Source organism: Cricetulus griseus (assembly GCF_003668045.3).
Source record: "Cricetulus griseus strain 17A/GY chromosome 1 unlocalized genomic scaffold, alternate assembly CriGri-PICRH-1.0 chr1_1, whole genome shotgun sequence".
In the NCBI taxonomy this organism is placed as follows: Eukaryota; Metazoa; Chordata; class Mammalia; order Rodentia; family Cricetidae; genus Cricetulus; species Cricetulus griseus.
In genome coordinates, this window is record NW_023276807.1 from 269,675,878 (window position 1) to 269,696,728 (window position 20,851).

At 39.0% G+C, this 20,851-nt stretch overlaps 1 protein-coding gene and 1 long non-coding RNA gene across 7 annotated transcripts in view; one reads left to right on the forward strand and one right to left on the reverse strand.

Moving 5' to 3' along the window:
- Positions 1 to 20,851, forward strand: part of Hs6st3 (heparan sulfate 6-O-sulfotransferase 3) — a 726,575-nt gene that overhangs the window by 531,822 nt on the left and 173,902 nt on the right.
- LOC118238867 overlaps positions 1 to 20,851 on the reverse strand; it is a 69,604-nt gene that overhangs the window by 32,946 nt on the left and 15,807 nt on the right. For all 6 annotated transcript variants that reach the window (XR_004772217.1, XR_004772220.1, XR_004772216.1 and 3 more), the window contains one exon: positions 17,162 to 17,267. This is a non-coding gene — a long non-coding RNA (uncharacterized LOC118238867). The remainder of the gene's footprint in view (positions 1 to 17,161; positions 17,268 to 20,851) is intronic.

A 20,851-nucleotide genomic window follows, 5' to 3' on the forward strand; every position in this document is an offset into this window, starting at 1 on the left:
ACTAACTATTGAAAAATCTGTAATACCTTCTGAATTTTTTTTAAAATTTATTTATTAGTTCTAGTTAGGGAACAAGCTTGTTTCACATGTAAGTCCCTTTTCCCTCTCCCTCCCCTCACTCCCATCCCTCCTCCCCCACCCCCAGCCTACCCCCACCCCATCCACCCACCACTCCCCAGGCAGGGTAGGGCCCTCAAGGGGGCTCTGCAAAGTCCACCAAATCTTCCTGTGCTGGTCCTGGGCCCTTCCCCATGTGTCCAGGGCCAGAGTGTAACCCTTCACGTGGGATGGGCTCTCAAAGTCCCTTCTTGCACCAGGGAAAAATACTAATCCACCACCAGAGGCTCCCTGGAGTGCAGAGGCCTCCTTATTGACATCCATGTTCAGGGGTCTGGATCAGTCTTGTACTGGCCTCCCCGACAGCATATGGGGTCAATGTGCTCTCCCTTGTTCAGGCCCAGTGTTCCTGTGGGTTTCTCCAACATGGTACAGACCCCTTCGTTCTTCATTCCTCCCTCTCTTCAACTAAATTCCCGATTTCAGCTAAGTGTATATCTGTGGATGTCTGTCTCTCCTTCCATCAGCCACTGAATGAGGGCTCTAGGATGGCATAAAGAGAAGTCATCAATCTCATTTTAGGGGAAGGGCTTTTAGGTTATCCTCTCCACCATTGCCTGGATTGTCAGTTCGTGTCATCCTTGTAGGTCTCTGGAGATCTCCCTGGTTCCAGATCTCTTCTCAGACCTATAGTGGCTCCCTCTGATATGGTATCTCTCATCCTGCTCTCTTTCCTCTATTCTTCCCCCAACTCAATATTTCTGCCCCTCAATTTCCTCTCCTCTACTCCTCTTCTCTTGCTCTTATTGTAGCAGCTCCTTCCCCCCCTACCCTCATGCCCCCAATTAGCTCAGGAGTTCATTCCACTTCCATTCCTGGGGACCATTTATCCCTTAGAGTCCTTCATGTTTCCTAGTTTCTTTGGTGAAAAGGATTATAGGCTGGTGATCCTTTGCTCTATGTCTAAAATTCATATATGAGTGAGTACATACCATGTTTGTCTTTTTGTGACTGGGTTACCTCACTCAGGATGGTTTCTTCTAGTTCCATCCATTTGCCTGCGAATTTCAAGATTCCATTGCTTTTTTCTGCTGAGTAGTACTCCATTGTATAAATGTACCACATTTTCTCAATCCATTCTTCAGTTGAGGGGCATCTAGGTTGCTTCCAGGTTCTGGCTATTACAAACAATGCTGCTATGAACATGGTTGAACATATGTCCTTGTTGTATGAACATGCACTATTTGGGTATATACCCAAGAGAGGAATGGCTGGATCTTGAGGTAGACTGATTCCCATTTTTCTGAGCAACCGCCATACTGATTTCCAGAGTTGCCTTACAAGTTCCCACTCCCACCAGCAATGGAGGAGTGTTCCTTTTTCTCCACATCCTCTCCAGCATAAATTGTCATTGATATTTTTGATTTAAGCCATTCTGACAGGTGTGAGGTGGTATTTCAGAGTTGTTTTGAGTTGCATTTCTCTGATGGCCAAGGATTTTGAGCACTTTCTTAAGTGTCTTTCAGCCATTTCAGATTCCTCTGTTGAGAATTCTCTATTTAGTTCTGCACCCCACTTTTTAATTTCATTGTTTGGTGTTTTGGTGGCTAGCTTCTTGAGCTCCTTATATATTTTGGAAATCAGTCCTCTGTCAGATGTGGGATCGGTGAAGATCTTTTCCCATTCTGTGGGTGGTCGTTTTGTCCTACTGACTGTTTCCTTTGCCTTGCAGAAGCTTCTCAGTTTCAGGAGGTCCCATTTATTAATTGCAGACCTCAATGTCTGTGCTACTGGCGTAATGTTCAGGAAGCGGTCTCCTGTGCCAATTTGTTCAAGGGTAATTCCCACTTTCTCTTCTAGAAGATTCAGTGTGGCTGGATTTATGCTGAGATCTTTGATCCATTTGCACTTAAGTTTTGTGCATGGTACAGGTATGGATCTATCTGCAATTTTCTGCATGTCCCAATCCATTTGTTGAAGCACCATTTGTTGAAGATGCTATCTTTTTTCCATTGTATAGATTTAGCATCTTTGTCAAAAATAAGGTATTCATAGGTGCATGGGTGAATATCAGGGTTTTCAATTCGATTCCATTGGTCTATCTGTCTGTTTTTGTGCCAATACCAAGCTGTTTTCAGAACTATGACTCTATAGTAGAGCTTGAAGTCGGGGATGGTGATGCCTCCAGAAGATCATTTATTGTAAAGAGTTATTTTGGCTATCCTGGGTTTTTATTTTTCCATATAAAGTTGAGTATTGTTCTTTCAACGTCTGTGAATAACTGTGTTGGGATTTTGATAGGGATTGCATTGAATCTGTAGATTGCTTTTGGCAGGATTGTCAATTATACCTATCCAAGAGCATGGGAGATCTTTCCATTTTCTGGTATCTTCTTTAATTTCTTTCTTTAAAGTCTCAACGTTCTTATTGTACAGGTCTTTCACTTTTTTGGTTAGTGTTACCCCAAGATATTTTATATTGCTTGTGGATATTGTGAAAGGTAATGTTTCCCTGATTTCTTTCTCATTGGATTTATCATCTGTATATAGTAGGGCTACTGATTTTTTTGAGTTAATTTTGTATCCTGCTACATTGCTGAAGGTATTTATCAGCCATAGGAGTTCCCTGGTAGAGTTTTTTGGGTCACTAATGTAGACTATCATGTCGTCTGCAAATAGTGAAAGTTTGACTTCATCCTTTCCAATTTGTATCCCTTTGATCCCCTGTTCTTGTCTTATTGCTATAGCCAGAACTTCAAGTACAATATTGAAGAGATATGGAGATAGTGGGCAGCCTTGTCTTGTTCCTGATTTTAGAGGAAACGCTTTGAGTTTCTCTCCATTTAGTTCGATGTTGGCTATTGGTTTGGTGTATATTGTGTTTATCATGTTTAGATAAGTTCCTGTTATTCCTGTTCTCTCCAAGATCTTTATCATGAGGGGATGTTGGATTTTGTCAAAGGCTTTTTCAGCATCTAGTGAGATGATCATGTGGTTTTTCTTTTTCCGTTTGTTTATATGGTGGATTACATTGATGGATTTTCATATATTGAACCATCCTTGTATCCCTGGGATGAAGCCTACTTGATCTTGGTGGATGATTTTTCTGATATGTTCTTGGATTCGGTTCGCCAATATTTTATTGAGTATTTTAGCATCGATGTTCATGAGGGATATCGATCTGTAGTTCTCTTTCTTAGTCATATCTTTGTGTGGCTTGGGTATCAAAGTGATTGTAGCCTCGTAGAAAGAGTTTGGCAATATCCCATCTGCTTCTATTGTGCGGAACAGTTTGAGGAGTACTGGTATCAGCTCTTGTTTGAATTTCTGGTAGAATTCTGCAGTGAAGCCATCTGGCCCTGGGCTTTTTTTGGTTGGGAGGCTTTTGATGACTGCTTCTATTTCATTAGGGGTTATAGGTCGATTTAAACTGTTTATCTGATCTTGATTTAATTTTGGTAAGTGATATTTATCCAGAAAGCTGTCCATTTCCTTTAGATTTTCGAATTTTGTGGAATACAGATTTTCAAAGTATGACCTGAAGATTCTCTGGATTTCCTCAGTGTCCATTGTCATATCCCCCTTTTCGTTTCTGATTTTGTTAATTAGCATGCTCTCTTTCTGCCTTTTGGTTAGTTTGGGTATAGGTTTGTCTATCTTGTTGATCTTCTCAAAGAACCAACTCTTTGTTTCATTGATTCTTTGTACTGTTTTCCTAGTTTCTACTTTGTTGATTTCGGCTCTCAGGTTGATTATTTCCTGGCATCTACTCCTCCTTGGTGTGTTTGCTTCTTTTTGCTCTAAAGCTTTCAGTTGTTCTGTCAATTCTCTAATGTGACTTTCCTCCAGTTTCTTCATGTGGGCACTTAGTGCTATGAACTTCCCTCTTAGCACTGCTTTCAGAGTGTCCCATAAGTTTGGGTATGTTGTGTCTACATTCTCATTAAATTCTAGGAAGTCTTTAATTTCTTTTTTTATTACTTCCTCAACCCAGGAATGGTGCAATTGGGTGTTATTCATTTTCCACATGAATGTAGGGTTCTGCAATTCGTATTGCTGCTAAATTCTAGCTTTAATGCATGGTGGTCTGATAAGACACAGGGGGTTATTTCAATTCTTTTGTAACTGTGAAGGTTTGCTTTGCTGCCAACTATGTGGTCAATTTTTGAGAAGGTTCCATGTGGCACTGAGAAGAACGGATATTCTTTTGTGTTTGGATGGAATGTCCTATAGATATCTGTTAATCCCAAATGGGTCCTAACTTCTGTCATATCCTTTGTTTTTTGTTAAGTTTCTGTCTGGTGGTCCTGTATAGTGGTGTAAGGGGGATGTTGAAGTCTCCTACTATAAGTGTGTGTGGTTTTATGTGGTTTGAGCTTTAGTAATATTTCTTTTACAAATGTGGGTGCTTTCGTATTTGGGGCATAGATGTTCAGGATTGAGACTTCATCTTGATGGACTTTTCCTGTGATGAGTATGAAATGCCCTTCTTCATCTCTTTTGATTGCTTTTAGTTTAAAGTCTAATTTGTTAGCTATTAGAATTGCTACACCAGCTTGTTTCTTGAGCCCATTTGATTGGAAATTTTTTTCCCATCCTTTTACTCTGAGGTATCGCCTGTCTTTGAAATTGAGGTGTGTTTCTTGTAAACAGCAGAAGGATGGATTCTCTCTTTGTATCCATTCTGTTAGCCTATATCTTTTATATAGGTAAATTAAGACCATTGACATTTAGGGATATTAATGTCCATTGTTCATTGGTTCTTGTTTGGTTTGGATTTATTGTTGGTGGTGTCATTGCGTGTGGATTTCGCCCTCCTGTTTCTTTTTGTGTTTGGTAAAATTAGATTATCTATTGCCAGTGTTTTTGTGAGTGTAGTTATGTTCGTTGGGTTGGAGTTTTCCTTCCAGAACCTTCTGTAGTGCTGGATTTGTGGATATGTATTGTTTAAATCTGTTTTTGTCATGGAATATCTTGTTTTCTCCATCTATAGTGATTGAAAGTTTTGCTGGGTACAGTAGTCTGGGTTGACATCCATGCTCCCTTAGTGCTTGTAGGGTATCTATCCAAGACCTTCTGGCTTTCAGAGTTTCCATTGAGAAGTCGGGTGTGATTCTGATTGGTTTGCCTTTATATGTTACTTGGCCTTTTTCCTTTGCTGCTCTTAATATTTTCTCTTTATTCTGTAGATTTGGTGTTTTGATTATTATGTGTGGGGGGGGGACTTCTTTTTGTGGTCCAGTCTGTTTGGTGTCCTGTAAGCTTCTTGTACTTTCATAGGCATATCCTTCTGTAGGTTGGGGAAGTTTTCTTCTATGATTTTGTTGAATATGTTTTCTGTACCTTTGAGCAGTGTTTCTTCTACACCTATTATTCTTAGGTTTGTGTTTTTTCACGGTGTCCCATATTTCCTGGATATTTTGTGTTACGGATTTGTTGGACTTGAGGTTTTCTTTAGTTGATGAATGTATATCCTCTAGCGAGTCTTCAGTAGCTGAGATTCTCTCTTCCATCTCTTGAATTCTATTGGTTATACTCACATCTTTAGTTCCTGATAGTTTATCCAGTCTTTCCATTTCCAGCATGGCCTCATTCTGTGTTTTCTTTATTGTGTCTATTTTAGCTTTCATGCTTTGAACTGTTTCAAGAGCTTCCTTCACTTGTTTGGATGTTTTTTCTTGGCTTTCTTTAGATTCTTTAAGAGATTTGTTTATTTCTTGAATTTTTTGGTTTGTCTTTTCCTCCATTTCGTGTAATTTTTTGTTTGCTTTTTCTTCTATTTCTTTAAGGGATTTTCTTGTTTCCTCTTTAAAGGTATCTATCATCTTGCTGAGATAATTTTTGAAGTCCATCTCATCTTCATGCTCTGTGTTGGGCTTTTCGGATCTTGCTGGAGTGGAGTCCCTAGATTCTGGTGGTGTCATATTGGTCTTTCTGTTGTTGAGTGAAATCTTATTCTGTCTTCTTCCCATATCTTCTTTTAGTGGGTGCAGGTGGGGTCTCTCTATCTCCTCTTGTGACTCAGTGGTGTGTGGGGGCCAGGAATTCAATGTCCACAACTCTGAATGGTCTTGCCTCTCCCGGTAGTCTCCTCACTAGTTCCTAGTTCCTAGTTCCTGGGTCAGTCGCAGAAAGCAGCTTCTGAAATTTATGGCTTGGTTTTGCTTTGTCGTATCTTCTTTGGTTTTATGGGACAGATTCTCACTCAGGCCCTTGGACTCAAGATGTCCCTGAGGCTGACCTTGCACTCAGTGCCCCAAGAACTGGCAATTATAAGTGTGACTGGGAAGTTACCTTGGCCAGGGATCCAGGCAGAGAACTCAGTGACACATGGCAAGAAGCAGCAGCGACCAAGAGTGCTAGGAGCTGCTGGTTGGGTCCTCCAAGACACTGTGTCTTCTGAGAACCAGACTCCAGCACATTCTAAATCTTGAATTTCACAACAAACTGAATAAATGAATGAAAATATGTACAGAATAGTGCATACTTGTGCTGAAATATAATCTGAAGCAACTGTGCGTGCTATCAAGCCTTGGCTGTAAAAGAACCCAAGGTTACTCTTCTTTGAGCTTTCTCTCTCTCTCTCTCTCTCTCTCTCATGTGTGTGTGTGTATGTGTGTGTGTGTGTGTGAGAGAGAGAGAGAAAGAGAGAGAGAGAGAGAGAGAGAGAGAGAGAGAGAGAGAGAGAGAGAAAGAGAGACGCTGTCTCTTTCTCTTGGGACTATTCTTAGGGCACAGTATGAATATATATAGCCTTAATATATATTGGTGAACCAAACCTGTTGCAGAAGGAAGTTTCTTTGATGAGGGCTAAGAAATATATTTATCTATGGGTATAATGACAAGTCTTTAGAGATCAATTTAATAATTTATCCATTTAGCAGAATAGCAAGATTTAGAAACTCATTAATTATCATTTTTCTTAAACTTAAGTAACAATAGTTTATCATATTTTGGAGGACATGGTTTTTGCAAAAATCATTCTGTCTTAAGGCATAAAACATTCTATGAATTCCATTAAATGTTTTATCTTTGTGCTTTTATATTTGTGGTCTATCTCATAATTATTTCAAAACAGTGTATAAAATAATGGGATGCAAGTTTTTATTCTGTTCATATCTAATTTTCCTGCAATATTTAAAGGAAATTAATACTTTTCCTATGGGTTTTCTTTAGTTTATTTTCCATATCACGTGACTGTTTATGTGTTCATCCATTTCTAGATTATCTAATTCTGCTTATACCTAGTCTTTTGAGACTTCTTCAAACTTACTGTGTCAGGGTTAGGGTTAGGGTTAGGGTTAGTGTTAGGGTTAGGGTTAGGGTTAAATACCGTATTTAACACAGTACCACTTTTAATAGCTAAATAGCATTTAACCTTACAGATCTACTAACATTCATTTAATATCTTATGGCTTGTGATCTCAATTGTATTTTTTTCTCTATTAAGTATACTGAATCATTATGTACCTTTATTTCACACAAAAGCTGTGGAATAAAAAGATGAGGACAATTAAATTTTTAATGAAGAAAATCTCTTTTGTAGAGTATGAAGTGTAACATTCCATCAGAACTCAATTCCCATGAGGATTCTACCATTATTTATGGCACAAAATAATCATCAGTTGGAATTTGAGTACAATAATACCCAAATCTCAGAATTCTGGAAGACTAAAAATTTAATAGACACAGAAGTGTTTTGAAAATTGTAAATTTTTATAGAAAACAAATATCTTCCTCAACAAATGATGAAAGTTTTACAAGCATAAAATCTTTATGTAGGGTCACAGCTACTATTTGATCATACAAAGCAAGAAAAAGACAATCTATTCAATAAATTATATTGCTAAAACAGGATATCCACATGCCAAGAGTGAAACTTAACCTTTAGCACTTATTTTACCATGCAAAAATGTCCACACAAGATGAATAAAAAACTTAATCATAAAAGTCAAAATCAAAAAATTCGTAGAAGAAAATATAAATACATGTGAAATATGTATCAATAATTATAATAGAACTATAATCCTTATATTAAATCAAATAATGTAAATCTTAAGAAAAAATATTTTACTAGAAATAGAGATATTTTTAAATTGGATTATTTGGTCTTTTGGTATCTAGTTTCTTGAGTTATTTATATGTTTTGGAGATCAGCCCTGTGTTAGATACAGGGTTTGTGAAGATCTTTTCCCATTCTATAGGCTGTTGTTTTGTCTTAACTGTATCCTTTGCCTTACAGAAACTCCTCAGTTTCGGGAGGTCTCATTTATTAATTGTTGATCTCGGTGTCTGTGCTACTGGTGTTATGTTCAGGAAGTGGTCTCCTGTACCAATGCTTTCAAGGGTACTATCCACTTTCTCTTCTAAGAGGTTCAGTGTGATTGGATTTATGTTGAGGTCTTTGATCCATTTGGACTTAATTTTGTGCATGACGATAGATATAGATCTATCTGCATTCTTCTATATGTCAGCATCCAGTTATGCTAGCACCATTTGTTGAAGATGATTTCCTTTTTCCATTGTATAATTTTAGTTTCTTTGTAAAAATCAGGTGTTCATAGGTGTTTGGATTAATGTCAAGGTCTTCAATTCAATTCCATTGGTCTGCCTGTTCATTTTTATGCCAATACCAAGCTGTTTTCCATAGCTCTATAATAGAGCTTGAAGTCAGGGATGCTGATGCCTCTGGAAGTTCCTTTATTGTACTGCCCTGGATTTTTGCTTTTCCATATGAAGTTCATTATCATTCTTTCAAGATCTGTGAACAATTGTGCTGGGATTTTGATAGGGCCTGCATTAAATTCGAAGATTGCTTTTGGTTAGATTGCCATTTTTACTATGTGGATCCTACCTATCCAAGAGCAAGGGAGATCTTTCCATTGAGTGATATCCTCTTTAATTTCTTTTTTCAAAGACTTAAAGTTCTTGTCATACAGGTCTTTCACTTGTTTGGTTAGTGTTACCCCAAGATATTTTAAGTTGTTTGTGGCTATTGTGCAGGGTGATATTTCTCTGATTTCTTTCTCAACCTGTTTCTCATTTGTATATAGGAGAGTTACTGATGTTTTTGAGTTAATCTTGTATCCTGTCATATTACTGAAGGTGTTTATCAGCTGTAGGAGTTCCCTGGTCGAGTTTTTCAGGTCACTTATGTAGACTATCATATCATCTGCAAATAGTGAAAGTTTGATTTCTTCCTTTCCAATTTGTGTCCCTTTGGTCTCCTTTTGTTTTATTGCTCTAGCTAGGACCTAAAATACAATATTTAAGAGATGTGGAGAGAGTGGACAGCCTTTGTCTTGTTTCTGATTTTAGTGGAATTGCTTTGAGCTCCTTTCCATGGGTACAGATCTAAACAGAATTCTCAAAAGAGGAATATCAAATGACCAAAAGGCGAATGGCTCAACATCCTTAGCCATCAGGGAAATACAAATCAAAACAACTCTGAGATACCATCTTACACCTGTCATAATGGCTAAAATCAAAAACACTAATGAACACTTATGTTGGAGAGGATGTGGAGAAATGGGAACACTTCTCCATTGCTAGTGGGACTGCAAACTTCTACAGGTGCTTTGGAAATCAGTATGGTGGTTTCTCAGAAAACTGGGAATCAATCTACCTCAAGACCCAGAAATACTACTCTTGGGCATGTACCCAAAGGATGCACACTCGTACCACAAGGACATTTGCTTAACTATGTTCATATCAACATTATTTGTAACAGCCAGAACCCAGAAGCAACCTAGATGCCCCTTAACTGTAGCATAAATAAAGAAAATGTGGTACATTTATACAATGGAGTAATACTCAGAGATAAAAAAATTAAAACTAATGACATCTTTAAATTTGCAGGCAAATGGATGGAACTAGAAAAAAAAAATCCCGTGATGCCCCATCCTGCAGGACATCAACCTGGGAAAAGAGAGTCAGGGATAGGGAATGGGGACAAGAGACGCAGAAAGAATGACCACAAGACAGGATTCTGATCAAGTGGAAAACTTTACTTTTCTCAGGCTAGCTTATATAGTCGGCAGAGCAGGATATGGGGAGGGGTTGTGAGCCAGGTGTTAGTGTAGGCAGGATATTAGGAAGCCACAAAGAGGATGTTTGGCAGGGTAAAGAGTTCATGAGTAAGAGGTCCAAGAAGGGTTGTCTAGGTGACTGAGCCTGTGGGTGGACGACTGGGTCAAGTTTTTCTTTTCTTGAGCTGATGTTTTAAGGAGCTGCTGTGTAAAGGTTAACTATGTGGCCTGCCAAGCATGGCCTAGGATCTCATGCTCAGCCCTGAGATTTGGCTCCCAACACCGTGAGGTAACCCAGACACAGAAAGGCAAATATGCACCTTCATCCAGTAATGGATGGAAGAAGATGTAGAGATTCACTGCTAAGCACTGGGTGGAGTTCCCAGAGTCCTGTTGTAGAGAGGTTGGAGTGAAAATATGAGCAAAGTAGTCAAGACCACGTTAGGGAGACCCACAGAGACAGCTGACCCAAGCAAGTGGGAGCTCTGACTCCAGAATGACAGCTGGGACCTTACATGGGACTGAACTGGGTCCCCTGAATATGGGTTACAGTTGGGGGACTTAGAAAGTTTTATGAGGCTGCTAGCAAGGATACCTTGTTCAGCTTGGATGCAGAGGGAAGGGGCTTGGTCCTGCCCAAAATGATGGGGCAGACTTTGATGATTCCCTAGGGGAGGCATTGCCCTCTCTGAGGAGTAGATAGGAGGTGGTGTAGACAGAGGGTGGAGCGCTTGGACAGATGGGAGTTAGGGGGTACTGGGATTGGTATGTAAAATAAGATTGTTTTACAAATAATAAAAATAAATATCAAACAAAGAAATAGATATTTAATAGAAAATCAATGTATTAGAAAATACATAATGATAAATGTGTATAAACCAATAATAGAGGCCCTCAAATACTCGAATCAAATATTAAATTTTGGAGAAAGAGACAGCTTGGGAAGGGAGATCCAACACCCTGATTCTAGGGTTGATTATGGCTCAGTTAATGTTATGACACAATTCAGCCAATAAACTCATATTTCAGAGTGGGATATTCTTCAGGACAGAAAATATGCCACTGCATGCAATGAGTGTCACAATGGAGTCTCAAATTCTGTACAATAAAAATGTGCAAAGTATGGGTATTAGCTCTTCTTTGAGGTTCTGGTAGAATTCTGCACTAAAGTCATCAGGCCCTGGGCTTTTGTGTTGTTATTGTTGAAAGACTTTTGATGACTGCTTCTATTTCCTTAGAGTTATAGGTCTAAGGTCTGTTCATCTGGTTTTGATTTAATTTTGGTATGTTGTACCTATCCAGAAAATCGTCCATTTCTCTAAGATTTTCCAATTTTGTGGAGTACAGGGTTTCAAAGTATGACCTGATGACTCTCTGGACTTCCTCAGTGTCTGTTGTTATGTCCCCCTTTTCATTTCTGGTTTTGTTAATTTGGGTAGTGTCTCTGCTTTTTGGTTAGTTTAGATAAAGGTTTGTCTATCTTGTTGGATTTGTTTCTATTTTATTGATTTTCACCCTCAATTTGACTATTTCCTGTTGTCTACATCTCAGTGGTGGCACACGCCTTTAATCCCAGCACTAAGGAGGCAGAGAAATTCAGATCTCTGAGTCCAAGGATAGACTGATCTACAGAGCGAGTTCCAGTTCCAAAGCTACAGAGACACCTGTGTCGAAAAATCCTTTAAAAATATACAAAATATTTTCTATTCATATTTAAAACTTAAAGTTATTGAAACCGTTTGTTCTGATTACAACAAATTAGTGATCCACAACAGGAGAAAAAAAACTTGGAAACTGCAAAATATTAAATGCTAATAATCTTCTGACAGAAACTTATAAAAGAAGGAAGTACGGGAAAATCAAAGGCCTTCAAGAGAAAAAAACACTAAGACAAAATACAGAGATTAGAGAGTAACCACTCAGTGCTGGAGAGACAATTGTAACCCTGAAGGTTTAGCATGAAAACCAAAAGCTTCCGACCCTAATGGCTGAGTTTTCAAATAAGAAGAAAAAGCAGAGAAGACAAACATTCCACCGCAGATGTGAGCTATGGCTTTATGTAAGATGAGGCATATGCCGGGTGTTGGTTGCGCATGCCTTTAATCCCAGCACTCGGGAGGCAGAGGCAGGTGGATCTCTGTGAGTTCAAAGCCAGCCTGGTCTCCAGAGCGAGTGCCAGGATAGGCTCCAAAGGTACAGAGAGAAACCCTGTCTCGAAAAACAGAAGAAGAAGAAGAAGAAGAAGAAGAAGGAGGAGGAGGAGGAGGAGGAGGAGGAGGAGGAGGAGGAGGAGGAGGAGAAGAAGAAGAAGAAGAAGAAGAAGAAGAAGAAGAAGAAGAAGAAGAAGAAGAAGAAGAAGAAGAGGCATACAATACAATGAAAGGAAACTGGATAATCTCAGATGAAGTTTTTTTATGTACAGTCATTGACATATGACAAGTGTACCAAGGCAAACGAGTGGAGGAGTGTTCTTTTCCATCAATGAAATGCCGTCACACAGCTCAAATTTTACTCACTGAAGGAAAAAAAATGAACTGATACTGAAATCTTATATCTGACTTTTTAAAATCTCAAAATATAACTAAACCTAAATGTGAGTGATGAATATAGAAAGCATCTAGAGGGTAAAAAGGTAGAGGAAAGAATTGTAAACTTGAACTAGACAGAATTCTAAGGACGATTATTAAAGACATTCACAATGAAAGAACTCAATAAAAATCAACCATAAAAACCATTTGTGCCTCAAACTGCATTATCGAGTAAAAGAAACAGCAAGTTACAGACTGGAAGAAATTATTTTCAAACTATATAAAGAAATATTTGTACTGAGAATATAAAAAGAAATCTTACATCTGATCAAAAAGACAAAAATTCTAATTAAAAAATGATCAAGCCATGTGGGTAGTACTAGACATTTCATCAAAGAAATCATACAACTTATTAAGAAATGTATAATAAGGTACAGAACAATAATCACTAGTATAATGCCAATTAAACATGCCTAGATGCTATTACATGTCACATAAATGGCTAAGATCAAGCGGATAGAAGACAGAAGGTGTACAGGACAGTGAGAAACTATTGTATATTTCTAATGAGGACATATGAAAGCATACCTACAGTGAAAAATTGTAATTTTCAAAATGCAAAAGAAAAGCCTTTGTGCACATCTCTGCAATTCCACTCCTAGGGACTGGCACCAGAGGGCGAGACTGTATCTCATCTCAAAGAACTGTGTACATATTCACAGCCATGATGTCCTATGACATTCTTAAACTCGGAACAATTCAAACTTCCTTCTATTTCAAATCCATATCCATAGTTAAATGTCATTTATCATTTAAAAGCATACAAAATACTAATGCATACCACAGAGTCGACAAACAACCAAAACTTTACCATCATACTATGTGAATCTGTTTCTGTGAGACCTCTGTAGAAGCAAAATTTATAAAGCTCCCTTAGGGAGTTGGAACAGGGCTGAGTATTCAAAAAAGCTTGACTGGATATTTAAAGTGATAAAAATATTTTAAATCTGATGGTGTGATAGTTGACCACATTAAATATTTATCAAGTATAATTCAACTCTATTTATGTAATAGGTTTATTTATGTTTATTTTATTATATGTAATTATGACTCAACAAAGCTTCATAAAAAAGAAATCTCAGGCTCCATGCGATGGTTCATGACTATGATCTAGGATTCTGCAGTCAGGGGTAGGAGGAGTTCTGTGAGTTCAAGGCCAGACCTGGCCAGAACGTAAGTTCCAGGCCAGCCTGAGTTACAATGTAAGATGATGTTTCAAAAAGCAAAGCAACAGAAATAAAAATACCAAATAAAAATGAAGTTTCCACCTTCTCATTTGTAACAGGGGGATATGTTCATAATTGGATGGATGGACATGCTATAAGGTTATCACTACAAATAGTAATTGTCATTGTCACGGTTATCACCATCACTTTCTTCCTAGTCTGAGTTTAAATGTGTAGTTTCACCTCTGACTCCACAATTCTGAGCTCTGTTACAGAAAACATTACCCAAGACTGAGTCACCTGGTCATCCTAAAAACTCAGTCATGATTTTGACTGCATGCCTGATGCTTTCTGAGAGACATGAGCCTCACTCAGTTCCTCTACATTCTAAGAGCCCATCCCCACCTCACTCAGTGCATCTACATTCTAAGAACCCATCCCCCCTCACTCATTCTGGAAACACCCCTCTTGGTTTATTGAGAATAAACGCATAGGATAGGTAGCTGAAAGTATCCTCCTATCTTCTATCTAGCTCCAAGGTCAGGAGTGGCCTCTCTTCCTTCATTCCTTAGGTCAAGGTATTCAGCATCCTTGAAACCTTTGTATCTGTTCAAAATTCTCTATTATATGTACTCTATTATACACTTCTTTTCTTTTTCATAATCTTCTCATTAATAAATGAAGTCAAACAAAGTCAAGACATCCCAAATTTTTCTTCATCCTTTCTGTATCTATTCATGAATTTATTATCATTGTAACTAGTGTATTGGCTGCATAGTAGGTCATCGATTTTCTTGATTTCTTTTTTTTCAGATTTTTTAATTTGAATTAGAAACAAGATTGTTTTACGTGATAATTCCAGTTCCCTTCTCCCTCCTGTCTTCCCCTACAACACCCCCAACTAAAACCCTACCTATCACATATCCTTTCTGCTCCCCCTAGATGTTGAGGCCTTCCATAGTGTGTCATCAGAGTCTATCATATCCTTTGGGATTAGGGCCTAGGCCCACCCCCATGTGTCTTGGCTCAGGGAGTATTCCTCTATGTGGAATGGGCTCCCAAAGCCCATACCTATGCTAGGGATAAGTACTGAACTACTACAGGAGGTCCTGTAGATTTCCGAGGTTTCCTCAATGAAATCCGTGTTCCTGGGGTCTGGATCAGTCCCATGCTGATATCCCAGTGATTTTCTTGATTTCTATTCTGCTACTTCTCATGCTTTTCTTTTTGAGTGGAAAACTCACCAGTAAACCCCTGAAATATGACACAGCACTCCAAATTTTGTCTTTCCTTCCTCTGTTTTTACTAGATTAAGATTATTACATAACGGAGCTACATTTATAACTAATTTTAAATGGTCAAAGACACTTTCACTGTTCTTATTTGATATCTCAGTTAGGGTCTGACAGCAATATGTTCTACTCTAGTTCCTTGTTTCAAATATAAATTATTTGAATTATAAATATATTGACATTCCCATCAAAGATATTTGTGAATATACATACTTTCCATTTAACTTCATATTTCTACTTTTGCTTCTTTGTCAAATAACTGTTTTTATGCAAGTAGTGGTAAAAATAATTCAAATAGGTCTTGCATTTTGTTTCAATATATGCAATTTTATACAGGATACTGGTTTTTGTTTGGTTACTATATCTCACAGAATATGTTTATGAGACAAAATTATCAAAACAGACAATATAGAGATACTTAAATGCCATTAAACTTTACATTAATATAATAACTGTATGTTGCCACCTATGATGATCTATAGCAAAAGGAATTTCCATTTTCAGTAGGTAATATGATATCCAGGCATGTCAGGAAAATGTTCTTTGTCATGCAAAGAATCTTTAGTTCAAGGTAAACATCAAAGTTTCCACTTCTATTTGTTGTATTTGTGATATTGATAAAATAGTATGACTATGTATTGCATAGAGAGCAATTCATATTTTACTAATGTCCAAATCTGTAAATGGTATTGAATACGAAGTAAAACTGCACTTGTAAGCCAATATTTAAACAGAGAAATAGATCAGAAAGTAACAGACAGTGTCAGGTAAACTTCCTGTCCTCTTACTATCTCAGAACGGAAGCGTCTGGAAGGGTCAGCACCAATTAAACTCTTGCACTAAGTGCTAACTACAGAAGCAGCTGCTTCCTTACAGAAAATATGCCTTCTGGAAACTTCCATAACGTATGTCAAGTTTTAGGATAAAGAAGCGCATTTGTTATCTAGTTCAGAGATAATTGCTTGCCATTAGGTTGGTGGGAACGTAAATTTTACTCCTTTCTGTCAGCTAGCTTGTCAGCCTCCTAAGCTCTGCTCCATCTGTCCCTCCAGTGAGAAGCACAGTATCATTTTGCCTTACACCAAAGTGATAATGACTGGTAAATGTAAATTTCACTGAAATCACATGTGTGGAAATGTTTAACTGTTTCTTATTTCTTTCACGAACAGAGAATTCATATGTGTTGATCTTTATTCAATGTCATGAGCTTTAGAAAGCAAATTCATTTGCTACAATGATGTCAACATATTATTGACTTCTTTCTTTTTGTCAAGAATTACACATACACTTGGCTGTCAGACATTAGAGGCAGTGTTGTCACAGAAGGGGTACTTATTATGCTTTTCTCTAGGATAGTGAGAGATGGTGAAAAGAAGCTGCCTGAATGTGCCCTGGTGCCAGCAGGTACTAAGCTTGTCTCTAAGCCCAGATGCCACATAGCAGCACTGCACCTGTGGCTCCAGGGAGAAGCTTTACTAAAAATGTCTATTATTTCCTAAGTACCCACTGTTTCTGTTTTCTTACTTTAACATCCATCAAGTCATTGCCATTTACCAATCTTTGTATTAAAAATTATAGATATTAGCACAATTTAATCCTTGGAGTTCCTTTAATATGAATATTATTATGTTATACATTTTGTAAAAATCTAGAACTTTTAAAGACCACTCTGTCTATATGTCTTTCTCCCTGTCTGTCTCTATGTCACACACACACACACACACACACACACACACACACACACACACAGGTGATGAATTGCAAAGCCCAGACCTGCACACTAGCAGGCTGTTGTGGAGCAGCCTGGTTTTGTTATTGTTTTTGTTATTGTTTGTTTGTTTGTTTTTGTCAGAGCATGCTTTTATCTTCTAACATATTATCTCAGTGTGCTTGGGGATAAAACACCAAGAGGTCGTGTGAAAAACAAACGTTCTAGCTCTATGCAATTGGTGCCTGTAATAAATGGCAACACAATGACTATTTGATGCTAAATCTAATACTTGGTGTCAACAGGAACACTTGTCTACTTACCCACTCAGTGCCCTTCTGTGGAATGAGGGTGGCATAAATGGAAAAGGAAGCCTAAGCTTCTGCTACTGTCAGTGGCCAGGACCTCCTCACAGCTATGCCAATCCAGCTGTGGGCAAAGACATAGAACAGAGCAAGAGATAAACAAGGAGTACAGGCTGTTTTTGCATTGAATATGTTTATTGCTGTAATATTAAGCCTTCTCATCAGAACTTTTCCTGTAAGAACAGTGTGGTTTTGCTGTAAAGATCTGAAATTGCTAGCATGGACACCTTACATTTCCCCTTGAAGAGAAGAAGCCACGCTGATAAGAAGTGAGCTATAGACTATGGGTACCATGTCTCAAGTATTTAAGGATAAAGTGATAAACTTGCAGATGGACCCATTAATGAAGATTAATTGCTTTAAATTGGGTTTTATTGTGCAGTGGGTAAATTGGAAAGTACACATTTGCATTGGTAATAGAAAATTAATTTAAATGCTTCAGGAAGCAAAATATCACCTGATGGGCTAAAACCTGTTATTTGTGGTGCTTTCAAAAGAAAACTTGAAGGGAACTGTGCATGAAAATAAAATACCGGTGCTAGAGGACCACAGATGTGTGACCAGCTTCTTTGGTGTGAACCCCTGTGGCCACTGATTCACATTGGCTAAGTCCCTTATGGTGTCAGGTTTAGCGCTTAGTGTACACCGTGTAACCAAAGTCTGGTGGTGATGGAATTGGGCATTATAAATCTCAGCTATATGGACCCTGGGGAGGTAATTAGACCTCCTTGTCTCTCCCTGGAGTGCATGCCTTGACATCTTCAGAACAGACTGCTGCCTACTTGGGCTTATATAACTGGAGGTTTCTGTCTTGCCAGGTCCCCCCCACTTCAGCCCCAAATGAACACACAGAGATGCTACATAAATTATTAAACTGTTGGCTGATGGATAGGGCTTCTTATTGGCTCGCTCTGTCTTAATTATTAACCCATTTCTATAAATCTATGTATTTCCATGTGGTCCTGGCTTACCAGAAAGGAGACCTGTTACTCCTTTCAATGCTACATGGTGTCTCTCTGCAGTCTCTCTCTCTCTCTCTCTCTCTCTCTCTCTCTCTCTCTCTCTCTCTCTCTCTCTCTCTTCTCTCTATCTATCTATCTATCTATATAGATATGCCTGCCTACCTTTCCTAGAATTCTCCTCATCTCCTAGTCCCACCTATTTTCCTGACTCTATTGGCCAAAGAGTGTTTTATTTATCAACCAATAAGTGAAACATATATACAGAAGGATATCCTCCATCAGCTTATAAGTACTTGGAGAAAAGATATTACAACTCCCTCCTCGGGGATCTGACTGGGCTGTGCAGTAGAACCCTTCCTTCTTGCCTCTCTTTGTCTCCATAGTGATGTTTAAGCCACCATCTCCATCTTTTGTTTAGGAAGACTTGGTAAGCTGAGAACCAAGGTCAATTGGATGGTCCTCTTCAATTCTTGATTTCTTCCTTTTCTTGTATAAGAGTAACCTTTTCTTTTTGTGGCTCTTTCTTTTAATTTTACGTTCCTATAATCTTTGGCTTTGAATCCTGCTAGGAAAGAAGTAGTGCTTAAAAATAGTAAAAACTCTAATAAAAGAGATATGTAATAAAGACTGTCCTGAGGCAAAAAGCAGTAAGACAGTGTCACTGTGGCAGTTCTATTGACTTAGACAGTTGAGCCACTGTTCCCCAAAGAAAGAAAGGATAGGAGAAAATTGAGTTTGTGAGGAAGAGGAAGAAACTGGAACTTAAACAGGCTGATGCTCAGCCATGTATATTTCCAGGGACTGACAGAGGCTGCATATTTAAATCCAAGGGCCATCTGCTTACAGTTATTTTTAAAGCCCATGAAATAGAATGAGATCACCTAAAGAATAAATGTAAGGTTAATATAGAAAGCCTCTGGGGCTACTTGGGCATTCAGCAATGTGAAAGAGAGAAAAACTCAGCAAGAAAAAAAAAACTCAGGGAAAGGGAGGTTAGAGATGAAAGATAAAGGAGGCAAATGTGGTATCCTGGAAACCAGGTAAGAAGATGGGAGGGGCCAGCCATGGCTGATGCTGCTGAGAGGTTAAGGTCAAGTAAGAAGAGGTCCTTGTTGGCCCTGGCCTTGGCAAGGGCTGTTTTAGTATTGCAATAGGGACAAAAATCAGTTTGAGGTAGCTTCAGGAGAGAATAGCAGATGAAAAGGAGAGCGAGTGAATGCAGCCATCCTTTCCAGTAAGTTTGATACAAAGAGGAACAGAGGACAGGGTGAAAACAGAGGGGAATGTGAGATCAAGAGCAAAATAAAAAAAGAGAGATATGAGGGTTTCTAGTGAGAATAATTGGGGAGAAAAGAGAAATGATGGTGCTAGGCAAAGAGGAAGTACCACAGCAGGGTTGGAATCCAGCACGCAAGAGCAAAGTGTGCTCTGGATTCGTCTGGGTTGGAAATGAGGCTGTGTGGGTACAGATGGGTGAGTGTTAAGTATTTAGTCAAATACAGTGACCAATGGTCTTTATTTTGTATTTTTCTTTGGAGGAATTAAAAACAAAACAACATTTTTAGGTTCTTAAGCATCCCATTAGCCCAGGAAGACAGTCTATGCTACAAATGAACAGCAACCAGATTCCAGAGTTAGACAGTGTGCTGTTTCTGCAGCGCAGGAAGTATCTGCTGTCAGGTGGGCACAGCTGTCTGCCCTGGGGACACTGATGCTCTGATCTGACTGTTCCTTGGCCACACCTCCTGAAATCCCTGATGAGTGCCAAGTGTAACCCAGGGGAGGCTGTGAGCTCCGTGGGTGTCACCCAACACTAAGGATCATCCAAGCATGTCCAGAAGGATGCCTCTGTCTAACCCTGACCTCAGGAGGATCTTTACCAGACCACATTGCATCCTGATTCTTTGTGGGTAAGACAGACAGCTCACAACATTGTCAGCAAGTTCCACGTGTTAAAGCCTTGAGTAAGAGCCCCAAAGCTGTCACTCATGCTCAACCCAAACCCGGACTTTTCCTTTATATTTTTCAAGGACTTTTCATTTCCTGACCCAGGATTTATCTTCCCCCCAGGTGATTGACAGCAGCAATTCCCCTCAATCGATGTCTAACTCATCAGTAGAAGGTATCCCAGATCTCTGTCCCAAATAGGACAATTACCACACAGTAACTGCAAAATGGTTTTCCCGGGGCTGCTATGACAAAGTGCCACAGGCTGGGTGAATTCAACAGGTTTTTTTTTTTGTTGTTGTTGTTGTTGTTTTTGTGGGGGGTGGATATTCTAAGACCACAAGTTTCCGCCTAGAGCTTCTGCAGGAATGAATCCTGCTGAGAGAGAATGTCTCTTTCAGACCTTTCACTCAGGTTTGCTGCATGTTTCCCTGTGTACAAACCTGTGTCCCAGACTTCACACCTGGATAAACACATGGATCATATGGATCTTGTTTTAATTTAGCCACCTCTTTAGAGATTCTCTCCACATGAATTCACATTCTGTTGGACTGTGATTTAGGACAAAAGCAGATGGACTGCAGAGAGTCACAGTGTGGGCTGCACCGGAGGGTCACACTGTGGGCTTCGCCGGAGGGTCACACTGTGAGCATCGCAGGAGGGTCATGGTGTGGACTGCAGAGGGTCACGATGTGGGCTACGGAGGGTCACAGTGCAGCCCATTCCAAAAGAAAGAATG